The 23,273-nt window shown below is 33.3% G+C and overlaps 1 long non-coding RNA gene across 1 annotated transcript in view; it reads left to right on the forward strand.

Moving 5' to 3' along the window:
* LOC141572800 (uncharacterized) overlaps positions 1-23,273 on the forward strand; it is a 631,723-nt gene that overhangs the window by 51,859 nt on the left and 556,591 nt on the right. Inside the window, exons 2-3 of the long non-coding RNA XR_012498295.2 lie at positions 7,722-7,828; positions 19,844-19,885. This is a non-coding gene — a long non-coding RNA (uncharacterized LOC141572800). The remainder of the gene's footprint in view (positions 1-7,721; positions 7,829-19,843; positions 19,886-23,273) is intronic.

The raw sequence follows: 23,273 nt of genomic DNA on the forward strand, positions 1-23,273 counted from the left end.
ACAAGGTTGCCGGTTCAATCCCCACATGGGCCACTGTGAGCTGTACCCTCCACAACTAGATTGAAACAACTACTTGACTTAGAGCTAATGGGTCCTGGAAAAACACACTTAAATAAATAAAAGTTTAAGAAAAAGAAAATGAAGAAAGTAAAAAATTCCATATCACTCATATTTAAGCACAAAGTTTCTCCTGTAGACATCTGGGTGTGTGAAGGGCCCATCATAAAATACTATAGACCTGGGAATGCAGATGATTCCCATAATTAATTTTCACATGGTGCCAGTTATTAAAGTTTTATTTCACCTCCAGACTCACCTTCTAGTCTCTGCTTTCTGAGGTTGAAGCTGGGGCTCTTCAGTATACTTTTCTTCATTACTTAGTGGCTCTAGGTACGGCTAAACTAATGACAGTCAGACCACTGCAAGGCTGAAAGAGGACATGGGATTTGCTTCTTCCTGTTTGTTTCCTATGGGATTCCTGTTTGTAATTCTAGTGAATGTCACACATAAGAAGTGTTTGTTCATTGCAGCAACAATAGATCCTTCCCGTAGCAGTAGGTGAATCCAGTTTGCAGTTTTCCTAACATTCTCAAAACCAGCCTCATTGTTCTCCACTCCATAGAAACCAGCACCAACCAAATAATACCTTCTCTTCAGAGGTCTGAGTTTCAGCTGTATGAGATCCCCTTTCTACATTATGATAATTCCAGTCTCTTCTCTTTGTTCCCTCCCTGTGTGCCCTGGACCGTAGGATTTGTTACTGCTTCCTGCAGTTGCTGCCTCCTTGATAGCTTGCATTTCTCTTTTTACCCTTTCAGTTACATAAGCAACATTATATGCAGTTAATATATTTTTATTATAAGTTCTCCACGTTCATATGACTACTATGATTTCTATTTTCTTACTAGAAGATAATAGAAACACTGATCCAGTTGTCAAGAGAATTTCTCACTTTATTTGCCTTAATCATACAATGAGCCATCTCATGTGGAGAGTATGTGAATTTCAGAGTCATATAAACAATGGTCCCAACCAGGCCCTACCACCTTGTGACTTATTGGGGATTCGAGACTTGTGGAATTTTGGGAGAGTTACCATATTTTACCATGTATAATGTACTCTTGTACATTATACAATGTACAAGATTGTGGATATAATGTGCATCCACATTTTTGGCCCAAACTTTCAGGGGAAAAAAACCAAACTTTCATTTTAATTCAATTTTTTATTTGTTTATATTTAGGTACTTGTTTTTTGTGTTATAAAAAAATTTTAGCATTTTTAACATATTATGGTACGAGAAATTTTATGTAACAAATAATTACAAAACACAAGAACAGATACAAGGTACAAGAAATTTTATGTACCAGTAACAAATTTACGATATTTATGCATCATAGAAGGCCAAGAACTCTTTGTCGTTACAAGTTCATTGTAAATTCAACAAAACCGATTATCATATTCCAGGGTATTATTTTGCATACAGATATCGTTATTGATTTCTAGAGTTACACTTTTAACTCATAAGCATAAAAGAATGAAAACATTTACATAGATATGGAATTAGTATGACCCATGTATAATGAACATCCTTATTTTTCCCTCACAAATTTGGGCAAAATAGTACACATTATACATGGGTAAAATATGGGTTTTTAACCTTTCTGAACTTCAGTCTCCTAAACTGAAAATACCTACTCATAGGTTTGAAGGATTAAAGAAGATAAGGTTTGCAAATCATGTTAGATATGCCCAATAAATGATACAGATAATGATTATGAAGAAAATTGTGATAAAGGCACAATATAAGTTTCAATTAGTAAGAAGTAAAACATTTATACTTAGTTTACCTGCCTTATTTCGGTACCTAAAATTCTAAAATCTAGACTTAGCAAGTGATATGTCAAACTTATAAAAGTAGTAACAAATCCTGGACTTCTGTTCATACCTAGAGACTTTGAACATGCACATCCACTATAGATTGTCCAAAACAATATGTCATTTCATTTAAGTTTATTCTGTGGTGGAATCCTGACAGATGACACTGAGTTAAATATTGACTGACTTAAAATTAGCCAAGGGGAGATTTGCATTCATCTATAGTGTGCAGATCATTCCTTCTTCAGAGGAGCAGCAGGGTGTGTTGTTTAGATCATGGACTTGACATCAGATGGCCTGGGCTCAAATCTAGACAATACCTTGCTAGCTCTGTGAACTTGGACAATTTAGCTGACTGCATTGTGTCTCAGTTTACTTATAAAATGAGGATAATAATTCCTCACAATAGGTTTAAATAAACTATTACTAATAAAGCACCTCGAGCATTGCTTTTCACGTTGAAAAAAAAAAGTTTGCACTATATCAGATATAACATTCATATAACAGTGAGTCAGTAGAAAAAATTCAAGTTCTTGCCCTTTTTGTGTGTGTCATAAAAAATGTACCTTTAGTTTACAAGGAACTTCAAATAGTTACTTTGACTACATGCAATTTATAAAACACAAAACTACCACTTGAAAGGCAATTGCCACATTCCTACCATCTCCTCGCATCAAACTGTAATAATTGTGAATTATATGGGATTGTAATTTTATGTGAAGTTTTCATCAGTAGCTAAATTTGTGCTGTAATTAAAACAGATATTCAGGCTGAATTAGAGTGTCAGGAATTGGCTGGTCCATTAACTTGGCCCGGTGCAAATTATGTCTTATCCCTTTTCCTTGTAATTTTCTATGTGATGATCTTTGACTGTCATCATCCTTCATAAAGAAGATATTGATTACAAATATATTCCAAATGTGAAGAAAAAATTATGAATGAAAACTTAGTAAATAGTGCACTACATCATATGGAAAATGCATCCAATTGCCTTGCTCACCAAAAATGAATTTGAACTGAATACTGACTTTTCTTTGGAAAGATGGTTGGTCTTTGCTTAATCACAAAAAGGAAGACAGTGATAAAAGAGGGGGGATAAAAAGAGCTGACATGAATTTTCCCAAAGCGCAGAAGTCGGTTGACTTGATTGATAGCTTGTGTTACTCTCAGTGTAAGGCTCCATCAATATAATTAAATTAAAAGTGAAGAGTTGGTTTGGAATTTTCTCATCACTCTTCAAAATTACAAGGGAGTCTGCTTTCTAACACAAAACGAAGTTCAAGGGAATTGAAACAAATAAGGCCAGAATCATGAGACTATCTGGCTCTTTTGTCTTCGTTGTATTTCATCAAGTCTCTGATAGAAAGCATGTGAGTAACAATCAAAAGGCCACATTTCACATAAGTAAGAACTCTCAGAATTTTTATTTGATAACAAAATAAATTTACATATCAGTTAGAAATTAAACTCCCTGTATTCAGTCAAAAAATATCCATTGAGCACTTACTATGTTCTAGCCTAGGAGCTATGGGGAGAGAATAAAACAAGACCTTTAGAAAACCTATACATTTTTAAATGAGACATCCAGTTGGAATTTCTTAGAAATATGTGAGTTTCTGCCCCTGAGCACAATAAAATTATCTGTAGAAGAACAGAATAAGAGAACAAAGCAAAAATAACAATATATGAAAAAAACATAGGTATTCACTGATTATCACTAGTGTTAGTCAATGGTGGGGTGAAAGTTTCAAAAAAGTCATGTGATTTTAGGATAAGTAAAATGTCAAATGTCAAGAGCATATGGATAATTGTCATTTCACTGTACACTATGCACCAGGAGCATAATCATGTTATCTATTCAATTCCATGATTCATCCTTTAAGGGGGACACCATCAATATACAATGTATATTATTGCAACCATCATAAATGAGCAAAAGTTAAGAGTCTAGTGAATGATAAAAATGTGTGCTCTAATATTCTTGACCTGTATGGAAGGAGGGATTGAACTGTTTAATTGGATCTTGAAGGCAGACAAGGAACAATGGGGGGATGTTATAAGTAGTAGTAAATGTTAATCTTAGGTACCCTCTTCAGAATTGAGACAATACTGCAGCTGCTGGGAGTAATGATGGCTCCTGGATAATTGCCCTGAACTGAAGAGAGCCTTCTCATGCATGGGCAGGTGCCCTACTTCAGGACAACGCGAATCTAATCAAGGCAGGGCAACTTCAACGGGCCAGCTCCGACCTCCACAAGGAATCAACTGAGGCCTTATGCAACCACAGTTAAACTCCCCTCTCTGCCCAGTCTTACTTCTTTCACTTTCCCAGAGGTGTTGATTTAGGGGGCATCATGCTATAAATCTGTAAACAAATTTCCATCTCATAGTGTATTTCTGGGAATCCAGCTTAAGGCACAGAGAAATTTATGTTAAACATTACGGAAAGCTTTCTCATGAGTAGAATTACCTTAAAATAGTATATGATTTTTAAAAACTGCCTTTAACACTTATTGCATAATATGATTCTAAAATTAAAGAGCCACTCTGTTAATATAATAAATCTATGTCAATGGTATTTCTTTCACCTATTAGGAAAGATGACTTTTTACATATCTAGGGTTCCTACTTGATTCCTGGAAAATATATGTTTATAGGTCAACCCAAGTTTCCCTAAACCCACAATACTACAGAAAGATTAATTAAAAGTATAAGGGAAAAACTCAACAATATGAAAACAACCTGATTAAAAATGGACCAAAGACCTTAACTGACTCCTCACCAAAGAAGATATACAGATGGCAATTAAGCATATGAAAAGGTGCTCCCCATTAAATATCATCAGAGTAATGCAAATTAAAACAACAGTGAGATACCACTGCACACCTGTTTAGAATGAACAAAATTCAGAACACTGACACATGCTGGTGAGGATGTGAAACCACAGGGACTCTCATTCATTGCTAGTGGGCATGCCAAATCGTACAAAATACATGGAGGCACTGTAAATTCATATTACTCAGTGAAATCAGTCAATCTAAAATGGCTACATACTGTATAACTCCAATTATGTGACATTCTGGAAAGGGCAAAACTATGGAGACAGTAAAACGATCAGTGATTGCCAGGGGAAGGATGGATAGGCGAAGCACAGAGATTTTTAAGGGCAGGATGTAACATATACTGTATGTTATTATAATAGTGGATACATGTCATTATATAATTGTCATAGCTCATAGAATGTACAATACCAAAAGTGAACTCTAACGTAAAGTATGGGCTTTGGATGGTAATAATATATCCATGTAGGTTTATCAAATCGAACAAGTGTACCACTCTGGTGAGAGATGTTGATAACGGAGGGGGAGGGGGTAATATTTATATGTCTGGGCAGGGGATGTATGGGAATTGTCTGTATGTTCTGCTCAACATTGCTGTGACTGTAAAATAGCTCTGAAAAATAAATGTCTATTAAAAACAAATATATATGACGAATATTTGGTTATCCTAATACTTTGAATTATATTCAAGGTTGTAAATAATCAACAACATTAGAAGGCCCATAAAGAACTCTTGTATTTGACTCTAGACCAAGTTTACTGCTTCAAGCTCACCTTTCATGGGGGATTCTCTAATGGACATTTTACTTTCCTTTTGCTGCCCAGAATCTAATCCCCTTCTCATGTACAGTCTTGCTTACTTACAAAACAGAGCTTGACTCCCATCTTTGAAAAAGAAAATGCCATATACTTGCTTTCTCAACCTCCCTTGAAGTGAGAGTACAATCACTTGGCCCAGACACCACCAGTCAGATTCATCAACCCCAGATTTTGATCCAAACTGTGATCTAAAACACCAGGAATAGCCAGTCAACATGCCTATGGAAAACAGCCCCATGGAAAATCTAATTGTCCCCAGCTCTACCTTAATCCCTCTTGCTGTCTCCTGACCTGGAAGTGGAAACCAATCTAAGATCCAAGTATATCCCAAGAATGTACTTATATAAGCAAATCTAGGAAGAATAGATCTCCCTCATTCCCAGTAAAAGATCTTGCTAATTTAAAACATGGAAAAACCTGGAGAATACTTGTATGAATGGATTTTAGGCTAGACCAAAGAAGTAGCAAAGTGAAAAGAGAGTGCATTTATCAGAAATTTTGCATTCGGTATGCTAGCTCACATATCTACAAATGGTTCTTATATTCTCAGTTGTTTTTTCAAAAATATGGACACAATGGTGCCCATGAAAAATAAATTAAAAATTTTTAAGAAAAATCCTAACATCGTGTTGAAGGCCCATCCTTCACTGATCATATTAATTAGCTGGTGTTTCCAGTTGAAGCTTCTCATCAAAGTGGGGATTTAGATACCTGATAACATACATACATTCCATGAAATCAGAAGTAAATTTTCAGAGATTCTATTACCTTAATGAGAATTCTGGAGTTCAGATGAATGTTAATATGTCTCATCCAAAGCAAAGTTTACGTTGTAGTACGTTATATCTGCTAATGATATATAGCCATCTTCCTTAGTACATTCCTTGGATTTCAGAAGCACCACATATCACATTAGTAGCTTTGACCCCATCAATTGACCTGAATGCCTGAACAGGGCCTAGCAAAAGAATATTCTACAGGCGGTCTAGTATATAGGCCAAGTTTCTCTGCTGCTTGTCTTTTTGGATACAATTCAATGGCAGTCACAATATCTGTGGTAGATCTGGATTCTGTACGGTGTCCTGTTGCAGAATCATAGCAGTGGCCTCCAGAAATGTAGAGATGTCATAATCACATTCTTATCACACACTGTTTTTTTATTTTATTTTTTTATTAATTGTTGTTGCTATTGCTCCTGTTAGACTTAAGATTTGATTATGTGATGCAGTTCCATAGATAACATTGATATATTCTATTTGCCCCACTAATCCCTACAGATGAGCATTCCCAGACAGATCCATCATCAAGTGCCAGAGGTCTTTAGGCCACGAAGCCCCTGTATTGTCCTGAAGGCACAAGAACAGGTGCAAAAACAGGTGGTTCATACTCCTGACACATTTATGTCTGACCTACACTGGAAGTCCCAGGAGTTCCCTCTGACTCATTGTCTGAAGTGTTGAAACCTCATTTCACACATCTCTCTATAACATTTTGGCACCCGCCCAGGAAGACAGGAGAGAAACATTTCAGCCCCACACAGTGGTGATCCTACATTTCTCCTTTCCTAATTGTAATCATACCTTATTTTTAAAATTTTCTGTCTATATCTATGAGAATGCCTACTACATGAGGACAGGAATCTTATTTGTGGTTTTTTTCAGAGGCTAAAGCAAGGTCTTGAACAGAATAGGTATGAAATAAATTGCTGTCGAGTAAATGAAGAAATGAGTGCATATTAGAATTAATGCATCTCTGTTAAAGTAAAATACATCAAATAGGATGAGGATGGAAATAATGATGTGATGAGTTAAAAAAATAAATGATGAGAAAAATATAGTAGAGAAAAATATAGCAGGGTATAAAAAACACTCTTGAAATATATACCAGATGTTATAGGGGCTAGTGCTATGGACTATATATTCTCTATTCCAGCGTCTGTCTGCCCTTGAAATAACTTCTAGTCTAGCACTGAGTGGATAGAAAAAGTAGCTGTACCGGTTTCTGTAGGATATAAATTGTTTTCATATATAACTCCGATAATGAAAAAATGTATAATGATTTATGCAAAAATAGATTTAGTTGGTTATGAAATGACATGCTATCTTGTCTTTACTCCATACTGTAGATGGACTGCATTTAAGAAATGTAATTACCAGAGAGTGATGTTACTTCCTTTTTGTTTAGCGTTGCCTGTGAAGATATGTATGAGTTGCTAATAAATGACTGACTCTAGACCTGAACAGTGAAAGCCAGAGAATGAACGACATACCCAAGCAAGTCACACTGATCAGGTACAGTGATTCCATTCTGTCTTGATCACGCTATGTATAATTAATGAATAGGGTTCTTGAAGCATGGAGCACAATAATGGAAGATATTTTACATGTATTCTAGCTTTACATAGTTTGTCCCTTGTCATTAAAATCAAGATAAAAAAATGCCCCCATGTATATTCCTTAATTTATTTAAAGCAATAGAATTGATGTGTGTTTTTTTTTCAGAAAAATCTCATTTTATTCTATAATAGACTATGATTTATCAAATGGCTAAAGCTTTCACATTTCTCAGGTGATTATTAAAAATGGGTGTGTGGCTGCCATACTAATTACTATATAAAGGAAAGGACAAAGCAAAGAATAGTGATGGGAACAATAATATCCAGCAATTTCTTCCACCTCTTCATCCAGAGTGCTTCCTGTGGCTAGATACTCAAATCCAAGGAGGGTATTTACAGAGCACTTTTTATGCATCCAGCTGTATGTGATATTTTAAAGCTTTGAAAATTATATCTGCCACCCACTCAATGACCCTAATATTGTTGATAAATGCAGAAGGCTGATCTTCTAGCTCTAATAAGTCTTTGTCACATTTCTGCATTCAGTGCCATATTTGAAATACCAAACTTCAAAATAATTATAGAGATAATTGGAGAAACATGTACTGATTTTTAGGATCACCAGTAGACAAATATATTTATATATTTTCCAATTTAGAGAAAAATGAGATAACATTTGAATTTATCAGAACAAAGTCTTTAAATTATTTCTGTAGGTATTTTTAGTTCTTAAATAAGCAAAAGACACTGTGCTTTTTACTTGAGTAGACCAACTCGATGAGGAAGACTTGACATGCCCTCTCTTTTCTTAGAGGCAATGTTTACAGTACTATTTATGAAGATGAAGTCATGCATGTTAATTTCTATTTGAAAATCTGCTTGAATTGAAAGTACAGAGAAGTAAAAGCTTTTTTCAGTGTTTCTCAATGATAGGATATCAAAGTTTTCTTATTTTAGTTTCTGAGATTGAGATATGTCTTTCAATCAGTGTATACACTGAATGTGGTAGAGGTGGCTTGTCTCTAAAAATTATTATTAAATCAATAGTGTATTTTATAATTGAAGGTGTTTTAGAATCAAAGAAATGTGGTATCAAGATAGAAACCAAAAAGGTACTTTATATAATTGAATGATTAACCTAAAATGTCCTTTCATTCATTTAACTACTTTTAGTTCTGTGTTAAAGATCGATATTAAATATGAAAGGCATATAGGGCAGTCAGAAAAATCTCTGAGAATTTCATTGACTGTCCTGATGGGGGACAAGGCTGGCCCATTAATGTTTGTGCCAGTATTCCAAAAAATGACTCCGTCTGCATTAATTCCGACTTTATTATTGATCTTTATTATGACCTTGCCCTCCTTCATGTTGCATAAATTCATGACTTTGTAATATGAATATTAAGTGCCTCTGACTTCAGAATTACTGATATATATATATATATATATATATATATATATATATATATATATATATCCCTGGCATATATAATCTCCCTGGCATATATAATCTCCCTGGCATATATAATCTCCCTGGCATATATAATCTCCCTGGCATATATAATCTCCCTGGCATATGGACACCAGCTTTTCCAAAGAACCATTAGTTTCGACATATCTGTAAATTTTCAAAATCTGCAATTGGGCTGGGTAGGAATGGCTCGTTCCTAGCTTCAGTCTCTTACGGTGCAATCATTAGCCTGTTATCTTAAGGCAAGCCCCAGTCTTTCTCGGGCTTAGTGTGATATAAACAAGTGTTTAAATAAGAGTTTGATAATAAATATTGAATGCCCACTATTGTATTTTCCTACTAGAATCCGAAAGGCTAGCAGCCAAATACCTACCTCTCTCTACCCTTCCTCAAGCAGAAGTTTAGATATATCTCCTTTTGAGAATCTGACCAATCCTCTAAAAAATACACAGGGATAGTGACATTGGGGATTTCTTAATGAGATAGACCAGTCAGGTCCTGTTAGAATGATGGTCACAGCTATAAAAGAAAACTATTCAAACTTAAATATGAATAGATAGCCAATGATTGCTGATTTGAGGAAAACATCTAAAATAAATATCAAAAGATCTAAGCATGTAAAGAGAAAAAATCAGTTGAAAGAAAAAGAGACTATAGAGAAAGAAGAAAATTTAAAATACACCATCACTAATATCATCAGAAAAATTAAGGATTTTATCAGATCCATGAAATTATAACAAAATGCTAGGAAAAAAGGAGCATCCTGGAAACAAACAAATAAAAAAGCTGTTGGAAATTAAATACACAAGGACAGAAAATAAAAGCTCAATATTAAAAAGAAAGGTGAAGATATAGCCTCAGATAAAAAATAAGGAATAGGAAACAGAAGAGGGAAAATGGGAAAATTAGAGGACCTGTAGGGGAGATTCAACTTCAAAATAATAATTCTAAAAAGGGTAATGGAATAAAGATATTATCCAACTATTAATTAAAAGAAATTTACCAAGAACAATTTCCAAATTGAGAAAGTTCATTTCAGTGCCCTGCAAAATGGGTTAACATAGATCTACAACATGCATTTATTCATGAAATTTCAAAGACTGAAAAAAGAACTGCCTAAAATTTCTGAAAAAAGAAAGTGAAATGTTTAAAACTGGAAACCAGAAATCAATAAAAAATGTTTTCAAAATTTTAAGAGAACCTCATTTCTAATTGAAATGTTTACCCAGTCACTTTTTAAAAAGTAAATTAAACATGAGATAGAAGGAAGATCATTTTTAGACATGCAAGATCTGAAGAAATTTACCTCTTACATACCATCCTCAGGAAGCAAATGAGGAATATTCCTTATCAAATGTTGCAATGACCCAGACAGAGAGACTCAAGCAGTTCAGGAGCTAGTGGTCAGCACTAGAAAGAAGTGAGGTGACATATATGCAGCCCAAGGTACAATGTCATTAGCCTGCCTCCAGAGAATCTTGGCCAGATTGGAACGAGTGAAGAAGCTCCACTGGAGATTTCATCAATAAATATGGAATATTTTGAAGAGAATGAATTTGACAACATTGAGAAATATCATAGCACTGAAGGGACATCGGTGTGGAATTGATACTACGTTCATGGAAAACAAAACAAACGTATGAGAAAGGAAAGTTACTACTTTTAGGGAAAACAAAATGTGAAAGGAAGGAAAAGCAATCATAATATAATGCGTTACTACATGGCTTGGACGTGGCTAGCACTGACATAGCCATATTAATGCGCCATTGACTACTGATCTAACCTCTTAACATATTTTGAAGTGTACACTACTATATTGTTAACTATACACACTATGTTGTACAACAGATCTCTAGAACTTGTTCATCTAGCATAATTGGGATTTTATATAATTGAACAACTCCTCACTTCCTCCACTCCCAAGCCTCTGGACCACTATTAGATTCTCGGCTTCTCTGAGTTTGACTGTTTTAAATACCTCACATAAATGAAGTTACGTAGTATTTGTGTTTCTGTGATTGATTTAGTTTACTTAGCATGATGTTTTCCAGGTCCATGCGTGTTGTCACAAGTGGCAAAATTTACTTGTTTTTAAAGGTTAACTGATATTTCATTGTTGGTATATACCGCATTTTTAAAATAAGTATCTGTTGTTTACATATCTGGGCAATTGTGACTAATACTGCAGTGAACATGGCCACACAGATATCTTGTCAAGATCCTGATTTCAGTAATTTTGGTTATATGCCCAGAAGTGGCATTGATGGATCATATGGTAGTTTTATTTTTAATTTTTTTAGGAGTCATCATATTATTTTCAGTAACACTTGCATCATTTTACACCCCCATCAACAATGTACAGTGGTTCCAAATTCTCCACATCTTCACTAACACTTGTTATTAGTTTTATTTATAATTGCCATCTTAACATGTGTGAGATGACATCTCATTGTTTTGATTTGCATTTCCCTTAAAATTAATAATGAGCATATTTTCATATACCTATTGTGGCCTTTTTATTTTTATTTTTTTGCTATTGAGTTGTGGAAGTTCCTTGTGTATTTTGGAAACTAACCCCTTATCAGATATATGGTTTTCAAATGTTTTCTCCCATTCCACAGGTTGCCTTTTAATTCTGTTGATTGTTTCCTTTGCTGTACAGAGTTCTTTAGTTTGATGTAGTCCCTCTTAGCTACTTTTGCCTTTGTTTCCTATGCTTTGGTATACTATCTAAGACATCATTGCCAAGACCAATGTCTTTTCCCTTACGTTCATACATAGAAAAAAGCCTGTTAGAACTAATAAGCAAATTCAGTAAAGTTGTTGAATACAGAATAAGCAAAGAAAAATCAGTTGTGTCTCTATATACTAACAACAAACCATCTGAAAAGGAAATTAAGAAAAAAATCCCAATTACAACAGCATCAAAAATAATAAAATAGTCAGGAATAAACTTAACTAGTGAAGTAGTAGACTTATATACTAAAAACTACAGAACATTGAAGAAGAAAATTTAAAAAGACACAAGTAAATGAAAAGACATCCAGTGTTCATGGATTGGAAGGTTTAATATTATTAAGATAGCAATAATATTTAAAGCAGTCTGATTTTGAGAGCTATTACCATCAAAATCCTGATGGCATTTTTTTTTTTTTTTTTACTGAAATAGGTAAAAACCCAAAACAATGCCAAAGTTCATATTGAACTACAAAATGTCCAGAATAGCCCAAATAATCTTGAGAAAGAAAAATAAAGCTGGAAGCTGATTTTAAACTATACTACAAGGCTATATCAATTGAAACAGTATGGTGTTGGCATAAAGATAACCGTATAGACCAGTGGAACTGAATAGACTGCCAGAAATAACCCACACATATATAGACAAATGATGTTTGACAAAACCAATGTTTGATGTGCCAAGAATATACAATGGGAAAGATAATCTCTTCAACAAACGGTGCTGGAAAAAACTAGATATCCATATGCAAAAAATTAAAACTGAACCCTTACCATATACCATACACAAAAATTTACTCAAAATGAATTGATGTTGTTCAATGATAGAAAATCGTTTTTAAAAATCTAATGTTCAGTTGAGGCACTATCACCTCACTTATCCTCTGATAACTAGATAATGAAATAAATTGTGATAAAAGCATATTTCAAAAGTCAAATATTAAAATAATCCCTCTAGAACACTTCCAAAGTCAAAGTACAAAGCCAGCATTTCCCTGATACCAAAATCAGGTAAGAATACCTATCCCAAGGGGGAAAAAGAAACAAACTGTAGACTAATATCCCTGATGAATAAATGATGCAAAAATTCTCAACAAAATATTAGCAAACCAAATTCAAGAACACATTAAAAGGATTATAAACACTGACTATATGGGATTTATCCTTCGGATGCCACATACATAAATCAATAAATGTAATTTATTGTATCAATGAAATGATCATCTCAATAGACTTAGAAAAACACTTGATAAAATACAACATCCTTTCATGATAACAAATCTTAACAGATTGGGTAAAGAAGAGACATACCTCAATATAATAAAGGCCATATATACAACAAACTCACAGCTAACATACTCAATGGAGAAAAACTGGAAGGGTTTCCAATTGTTCCTCTCAGAACAAGACAAGGTGCCCACTCTCACCACTCCAATTCAATATAGTGTTCAAGTTCCTTGATAGAAAAATTAGGTAGTATAAATAATTAAAATGCATCCACATTGGGAAGAAAGACGTCAAATTGTTGCTAGTTGCTAAGGAAAAGATTGTAGATATATCATATATATATAATTTCATAAAGTCATTCAAAAAACTGTTGGAATTCATCAATGATTTTAGTACAGTGACCAGTTACAAAATCAACTTAAAGAAATCAGTTCTTTTATGCTATGATGAAGGATCAGAAAAAGAAATAAAGAAAACTATTCCAATCACAATAGCATCAGAAACAATAAAATATTTAGAAATAAATTTAACTGAAGAACTGAAAGATCCATACAATGAAAACTACAAGACTTTGCTAAAAGAAATCAAAGAAGATACAAATAAAAAGACATTTCATGTTCATGGATCAGAAAAATGAATATTGTTAAACACTTTAACAATATGCATTCTCCCAAAGCCATCTATAGATTCAATACAATCCTTATCAAAATACCAAAGCATTCGTCAAAGAAATAGAAGAAACAATCTTAAAAGTTGTGTGGAACCACAGAAGACCCTGATTATCCAAAGCAATTCTGAGAAAAAAAAAGAACAAAGCCAGAGATAGTAGACTTTTCTTATTTCAAACTATAATATAAAGCCAAAGAAATAAAACCACATGGCACTGGCACAAAAATAGAAACAGACCAGTGGAACAGACTTAAATCCTGGCCTATCTGATCAACAAATATTTGACAAGGGAGTCAAGAACTCTCAATGAGGAAAGAATAGTCTCTTCAACAAATGGTGCAGGAAAGCTGGAAAAACGTCTGCAGAACAATGAAATTGGACCCTTATACCACTCACAAAATTAACTTGAAATGGATTAAGGAGTAAACATAAAGACTGACAACATTAAACACCTAGAAGCAAACATAAGGAAGAAGCTCATTGATATTGGTCTTGGCAATGATTTTTTAGACATGATGCCAAAAGCGCAAACAACAAAAACAAAAATCAAAACATGGGAGTATATCAAGCTCAAGATCTTCTGTAAAGCCAAAGAAACAATGAAATAAAACAAAAGCATTCAGAATGGGAGAAAATACTTACAAACCATATATTGGATAAGGGATTAATATCCAAAATATATAAAGAAATAACTTAGTACCAACAACAGCAACAACAAAACCCCGATCAATCTGATTTAAAAATTGGGCTGAACAACTACACTAATGCAAGTGCTGTTCAACTTGCCCGGTGAGTTACATGGGACATTAACTGCATTTTAGCCCTGCACAGTAGGAGCAGGAGACATGTGATGTGAGGTTAGTTTGCCAAGAATAATTCAACAAAAATTAGAAAAAAAGATGTGGCTATTTATTTTAAAAATCACTCAAACATTTTTCATCATTTTAAATTTAGTTTACTATTATTGGATATTAAGGAAACAAATTTTAATCCCAATTTGCAGATTTACAAGAATTCTTTGTCAAGAAATGACACATCTTTTTTTTCTATAGTAGCATATCAAACGGTAAGAATGGAAGTTATTTCAAGGAATAAAGAAGAAATTTTAACCCTAATTTACACATGGTAAGAGAAGATTCAGAGGATGTTTTTAGTCAAGAAATGACACACTTTTTCTTTCAGTAGTATATTAAATAGTGATAATGGAAGTTGCTTCATAGAAATGAAAACCAAAAGAGGTCAAACTAGTTTTACTCAGAACTATTATCCGTTGTATATTAAATTTATTTTGTAATTCTAATTAGTGATGAAATGATAAAAAAGTGTATTATTTGCTGAGATGAATTAGCTACTGAAGCAATTAACCCATCAAAACCTAAGATGCATTTACACACACAGTATAAAAAATACAACTCAAACCACAAGAAGTCTTTGAAAGAAAGGGTATTGAAATAAAAATCTGACAGTAGCGGATGGATGTTCAATATTTTACATATAAACATTACTGCTTTGCAGGCTTTGTATAACGTGGCACTTTGGTTTCCTAAGAATAAAAACACCATATACAATTACTGCGAAACTAGTATCAAAGATAGTAAAAAAGAACAAATATATTAAAGAAAATATTTCTATGCAAAACAGGTGACCCAAATAGCCCTTTCCAGCACAACTGTATATTGTATATTGACATATTCAAGAGCTGAGTGATATAGCCAACCTATAGAAAAAACATAAAGCTAGCAAACAATGGGGTTATTACAACTTGATGAATTCATAGCATAACATGGTAATTCTTTTATAATTTATGCAATTTAAACATTATGGTGATATGATTGAAGGACTATTTTCAGATTATTTGCTAAGAAACATAACTAGCCCCAAATTGTGTAAAACTATGAAAGACAACACTGTTGACAAATATGGTTTGGAATTTAAGTTTTGCATAGGTGTATGTTCTGTGGGTTACACAGAACGAGAAGCTTGTGACAGAATGTAAATTGATGCACCAGCTTTTCACGGAGAAAATATTGTCAAGAGGACAACAGCAACAAAAACAAGTCAACCGTCAACTATAGAGTCTATACAGTTTGTTAGATGTGAATTTTGCAAAAGCTATGCATTATATTTTAAAATATTTTCCAATTATGTGATAATATGGAATATGATCATAAATGACTGGTATTGCATGTGGAAATATGCTGGTTAACTGAGGAAAATGTTTAGTTGAGAGTACTTGAAATATGGAACAAACTAAATTCTCAAGATAAACTGGTTTTGTCACAGCTTTTTAAGGAAGTGAACTGGACAGCCAGACTTGCTAATCAGTCTGATATATTTGGTGCTTTTCATTATTTATTACCTTGTGCAATTAAAAAACAAATTAATATATTCCCAACGACCTAAAATCAAGAACACATACAAAAGCTTAAAGTTTAGAATAATGTTTATAGATTGTCATAACACATGCCATAATCTAACAACAGTTATAAATGAGGTAGGTGATGATCTTGACATTGGACATTTGCAAAAAGGTTGTCAGTGAACACCTTGATCATGTGATATGTTATTTTGATTTTATTTTCCATCTAAAGGAAATCCATACATAGGAAACTCATGGATCCAGATTTCATTTCTTTCATTGGAAGGTGATTTAAATTTAACTATAAGTTTTATAAGACAAATTGGTGAAACTGACTACTGATGAGAATTGAAGATGATTATGAAAATACAATATCACTTGCATCATTTTGGGTGAAAGTTAAAGGAGAACATACTGAACTTGCTGAAAGTTTTTTGTTTTTTAAGTCTTCTATTTCTATTAACGTACTTCGGTGACACTGGTTACTAAGAGCATCATTGAAATAAAATATAGATATATTTAAATATATATTATCCTATGCAAACAATGTCATCATCAATCCAACCTAAATTAAGTAAATTAACATTTAGAAATCCAGATCCTTTGTTACATTAAAAACTTTAAATGTTAGCATACACATTGTTTATTCAAAATGGAATATTGTTTATGCAGAATATATATATATATATTAAGTATGAGAAATTACTCTTAATTCAAAACTTTTTGTTTACTTATGATAGAAGAACAACAAAAATTGTGTATGTAATAGTAACTATTCATCACCTATATACACACCGTCAATAAACATTATATGCAATATTTATAATTATTTTCTTTGTTTTGGTGGTATTGGCTACATTTAATATAACTAATTTTATTATTACTGAATCTAATAAAAGCAATATTAGATATAATATTGTTATATATGCATTAACATGTATTTATTAATCTAATAAAAACAATATTAGATATAATAAAAACAATCTAATAAAACAATCTAATAAAAACAATATTTTAATATCTAATAAAAACATGAGCATATATTTTGTAAGATTTTATTTCTATTCAGTTTTTATGGTAATCTCTATTTTATAAATGTATTGGTACCTATTGAATTGGAAGTAAAAATAACTGACCAATAATTTGAGAAGCACTGGGCTACATTAATAAACTTTTCTCAGCTTCCATTTTCTCATTTATATAGGGACTATAACAATGCCTGATTTTCAAGATGATAATTCTGACTAATAAGAGGAGACATAGAATAAACTAAAGAATTTTAAGGCTGCTTGTTTTTTTCATTTGTTGGTTTTTCTTTTCACATTCCAGTCCCTCTAATGCAGACAATCCTTTTCTCTCACAAATCTTTACAGTTGGGTCACGCAGATTCTATTATCAATGGCTTTCCCTTGACCAGCTTCCCATATACATGCAAAATAACTGAGTTGCTTTTTCATTGATATTCTACACATATTTTTTTCATATTCAATGAAAGTAATAATTACTATTTCCAACATATTCTAAATACTGTGTTAAATTTTTCGTGTATAATCTCATTTAATTCTTACCATATTTCAATGAAATGCACATATTGTAAAATCATTTTGTAGACAAAGAACTGAGAATAAGAGAGATTAAGCAGCTTGTCCAAAGTTGTACAACTAGAGGGAAAAAAAAGAAGAAAAAAATTAAAATTGGATCCACTTTGATCTGAATCTAAAATTTTTATGTTGTTTCAATATATTCTTCAGCTTATCTTTAACATGTGACATAGTGACCGGTACATTTTAAAGGGGTTCTTATGGAATGAATCGCTCAATAAATGCGGGGATTAATACATATGATTTGAAATAGTAGGAATTTTTGCGTTGTTTACGCATAACCATTTCAGTTAAAATTGATGTTTTCAATGTTTTCTCAAAATTAGTTTTGTTTTCTTCAGGTATTATGAACACAGAAAACTATTTTATCAACTTGAGATGAAGACTCAGTCAGTTGAGCAGTCAGTCTTGTTTAAGTTCATTACTACATGCTAAGATATTTGGATAAAGAAAAATGAGTTTTGTGGGGTGAAAATAAAGTTTTCACAATCTTTTTTAGGAGACTTTGATCTTATAAGTTGGAGATAGATAGTGAACATGATAATTCTGGTCCCAATTCAGATACCTTGTCTATAAATGTCTTGACGACATACACTTTATCTTTTTCATTGCACTATCTTAGACAGTGTCTTGTTTAAGGATAAAATACAAGTTAAAAGTAAGAGGCTTTATTTTCTGTGTTGAAAATAAGAGAAGAGACTGCTCCTCTCTCCCTTTTCTTGAAGCACACTGGCTCTGTGCCCCAAAATCAAAGAACTGACCTAGAACCACACAATCAAAAACAAATATAATACACATGCAAACAAAATACTCTTTCTTCTTACAACCTAAAATCTTTGTTCTAATGCTGCTTTTAATAATTTAACTTTTCAAACCATTGCTGATTTCCTAAGCTTCCAACCCTTCACCTTATTTTCTAATATATGGCCTCAGAATAGACACCCAATTCTGTCCCTATAGTGTTGGCTTTTGCATCTCCCAGAATAGTAGTCACACTAGCTCTTTGGGTTATTTCTGTTTTCACTGTAATGCCACGTACCCTCTGCAGTGAAGATCTTTTTAAAGCTCCAGAATGTCGGATTCCAAACTAGAAGCCAAAGAGTATTTTCAATTTTTATAATTATTTATTAAGAAGTAAGAAAATTGAGACTTAAATTTAAAGTCTCCCTGTTCTTGAGCAGCAAAACCATAGGTAGAGAGCAGACTTTTCACAAGCACACTCAATTCTTTAATTCATTTGCTTTTCAGTTTTTAACTGGAAGCCATATGTGGTTTGCAGAAGCAGATAAATATTTAGATTAAATATATATATGCCCTTATAAATAGAACCAGGGCCAACAATCCCCTAATGTATAGGCTTATTTTCACTTAAAAATCCTGTCAAGTTCTTAATAACAAAATTGAACAAAATAAAATAAAATCACCTCTAGGCACAAGTAGAAAATCAAAACATTAGTTAAAGAGAAAACAACAAAATAAACATTAATTGAAAATAGTCTTTTATGGCTTTTTCCCTCCCTCAAAGGATTTATTGTTAGCTTTGGAATATTTTGTTTCTACTGTTCATAGAAAACAGGCCTCAGCTTATCAATGGACCTTAACTACTATTATCCCCAAGGTTTAGATTTCCTGGAGAAGAAATTTTTTAAAAAAAGGTAATTGACATAGAAAGAGCCTATTAATTGATTTTTGCTAAATGAAGGTGTTCAAAATAGATATTAAAAAACATGTCTTCTATCGTATTTTTGAGACACTTCTACCAAACCAAAAAGAAACAAACAAACCCCCCAAAAACAAAAGAAACATAGTTTTAAGATGTAGCAGTTATGTTGAATTTAGTTAAATTTAACTACATTAAAATTAATTATATTGTCCTTGTTTTTGATTTTTAAATTCATGTTTTTTCAGGTGAATGAGAAATTCAACATGGACTCTAAACCACCAAAACAGGTAACTGTCACTTCTTTCCTAATCCACTCGAGTTCCTTTTCAATGATTTCCTTGTTGTCACTCTTCATCCCTGCTCTAAGTTGTCCATTGAGATAGCTTTAAAAAATAAATAAGCGAGATTATCTATTTTCAATTTATAATATTAAGAAAAAGACACTAATGAAATGTTTTAGGGACATGTTAAGGAAAAAAGGTAAATCATCCCATTTCCGCAGACTGTATGAACATAAAATGAGTAGTGAGAAATATAGCTACGAAGAGCCTGGATCAGAATTTGTCTAGAGTCAACAGGAAATAATACAAGTTTTGGAACATAACATACAGAAAGAGCTGGAACAACAAACAAGATATACAACAGAACATAGGAAGTAGGAGGGCTATGGTAAACATTTGTCATTTCTGACTGTCCAAAATCTAAACCCCTTCTGCTCACTTTGGAAGTATATCCTTCTGTGGGGACAGAGTCAGGAGTGCAGTTTCCAGGCTCTCAGCCTCACGTGGAAAGGCGCTCACTCGGGTAGTAAATGGCCATCAACTGTGATTGGATGGCCATCAGCTGTGGCTAGTCGGCTGTCAGCTGTAACCAGTGAGCCACTGGCCACTAATATAACTGCTGTGGTTACGCTAGCAGCAAATGAGGGCTAGCAAGAAGATGGTGGCTGAGCTAGCAAGCGCGGATTGCAAGCCACACGGCGGACTGCAGCTAGCAAGTGGGGTTGGTTGGTTGGCAGAAAAGCAGACGGCAGGTTGCAGATCCTGTAGCTCCTGCTTCCTGTGTCTCCAACGCAGCTGCCAGCGTGAGTATAGTGGTATGACTCCTTTATCTATGGCTCCGTGGGTGTTCCTTTTTGGCCTCACCGTATCCTGCGTTCTTATGTGGGGAACGGGAGCTGAGACCCCGCATGACACCCTGCATGATACCATCCTTCTTTTATTTTGAAGAGGCCAGCTTCTCTTTGGTCTTCCTGCTCTGCCAGTTATTTCTTGGCTACATAACATAACTTTGTCATATCCCAGACCAAACTTCCACTCCTGAACAAGCTCTCAAAGACAAAAGGATTATTATCATTACTCAGTAGAATAACTTTACAGGTTCTAACCACAATATCGGATGGAGTTATGCAAAATTATATCAATGTGAAAGTTCCTTAGAGATAAGAAGACAGTCAAATGTATACAAATACAACTGGAGTAGTGAATGAAATTAGGGAAAACTTGACTATAGTTTGAAAATTTATGTGACTTTAACCCAAGGATATAGATTCAATGCTTATCCCCTTTAAAGAGGTGGTATTTCTTTTTTTATGATGTTTATAATAGGATTTAGTGTAGTCCTTTTTGAAGAGGGCAATATCTAAAATAGTGTCATAGCTGGGTTTTTCTAATTGTTATTAAACCAATGCAATGGATGGAAATATTAATTTGTTTAACATGAGAAGACAAAGTTTTATTTTTCCTTAGTAGTAAATATATGTTAACCATAAGGAATACAAAATCATTGTTAAAATGATGAGCTGAATCCAAATTATAGCATTATTTATTGTATTAAGGTATAATCTGTATATATTTGATATTTTAAATACTTATAATGATGAAGAAAATTTATCATGTCGTGTCTAGAAAACATCTCTGATTTTAACTTAAAATCAATAACCGAATGATTTAAACTTGCTGTTTTACACATAAATTGTTCTAAATTTATAAAGTGTTGAAACATTTTAAGAAAACCTAATCAGCATATTTATAAGTTTAATGTAATCAAATTATAAGATTTACTTTAGTGCTTTAGAAGATTTAGTTTGGTAGTCAAATAACTGAAATAATTTTTAAAAATCTAATATATTAAATTTATAAAAACATTTAAAAATGTTAATTGGGTTTACTTTATTAAGTTTCACAATGAGACCAGACATACATTAATCAAAATCTCTTTAAAATTGTATATTAAAATTCCCTTGATTTTTAAGTAGAATTATTCAATTTTTAAGCTAAACTTGTTATACAGAAAAAAACTAGATTCAAATTTTAACTTAAAATGGAATTATGTTTTAACATAGGTCTAACTGTTTTTTCTGTGCACAAAACCCAACTTTGAGTACATCAGACAGCACACATTGTGGACGTCATTCACAGCAGCTGTGGTAGCTGTCTTTGTCCCATGTTGTCTCAAACCAAGGCACATCATTTTGCCTTCAATCTTTTCCAGAAGAAATCCAGTCAAATTTAACAGCTAGTGATTTTTTAAAAACAGAAATGGAGAGGTCATATTGTTCACTGTACTACCTTCTATCTTTCTGGCTCTACTCGTCTTGGTTTTATGGTCTTTATTTTATACTCTGGCTTTTGCTATAGCCCACACTCTGCCATAGCACCTTTTTGCCGTATATATGAATGTTGACATTAGCTCTGTGGTGTTAAAATGATTGCTTACTTGTATCCTACAGTGAATATTATTGCACTGGTATTGCTTGTGGTGGCTCACTGCATGAATCACTAAAGATGCTAGTAATTTGATGACTCAGAATATTTCATTTTATTTTGGGAGCACAGGATCAGACATTTGAGTTAATTATACTTTTTACTTCAAGGCAAATTATCATCACTGGCCCATGCGTTGTCCTTTCTTGGTTTGGTTTGTTGGTGTTAACAAAAAAAACATACAGCCTAAGAAAAAAAGCTTGTAAGAGTTTATTTGAGTCAAACTGACAATTGCCGGGAAGCAAAGTATCAATGAATTGAGCGAATGCTCCAGAAAATGGTGGCTTTGAAATTTATTTTATACATTAGAATCAAAAGAGGAGGGTTACATGAAATCCACTGGTTGTAAATTAAGGGAGGGAGCAAGAAAAGCAGGGAAATCTCTGGGATTGGATAAAAAGTAAAATGGAGAGACACACACTTCTTTTACATTGGTGGGTACAGGATAGTTAATAGCATTTTACAGCACATAGAGATAATAGCATTTGGGGAACAAGATTAAACAGTGAGGGATTTTGCAGTTTCCTGCTCTGGTTTGGTGGGTTGTGCCCCCTGAGGGGTCTGGAAAAAGAGATTACTCTGACATTCCAAGGGTATGTTATCTTAGATGCAAAAAGACCCCAGATAGGCTCACTTAAGGTAAAGATTGACCTTTGTCAGGGAAGCTACAGGCCAAGGATGTAACTACCTTCCATGACTCACTTTTAGTTAGAGATTTTTATGTTCAGACCATCTTATGTGGTTATTTTCAGTCTCCTGAGCTTGTCAGGTTTAACCTGTGGCTCCTTTTCCATCCTCATTGGTTTGGTTTTCTTTTATTCATTCATTCTGTTTTATAGCTATATTCTACTCTCTTTTCCCCATCCTAGTTACAGACAAATATTATATATTCTAAGGTGTCTTGTATTGT

This window comes from Rhinolophus sinicus, chromosome 15 (genome assembly GCF_057876585.1).
Source record: "Rhinolophus sinicus isolate RSI-liver-muscle chromosome 15, RSI-T2T, whole genome shotgun sequence".
In the NCBI taxonomy this organism is placed as follows: domain Eukaryota; kingdom Metazoa; phylum Chordata; class Mammalia; order Chiroptera; family Rhinolophidae; genus Rhinolophus; species Rhinolophus sinicus.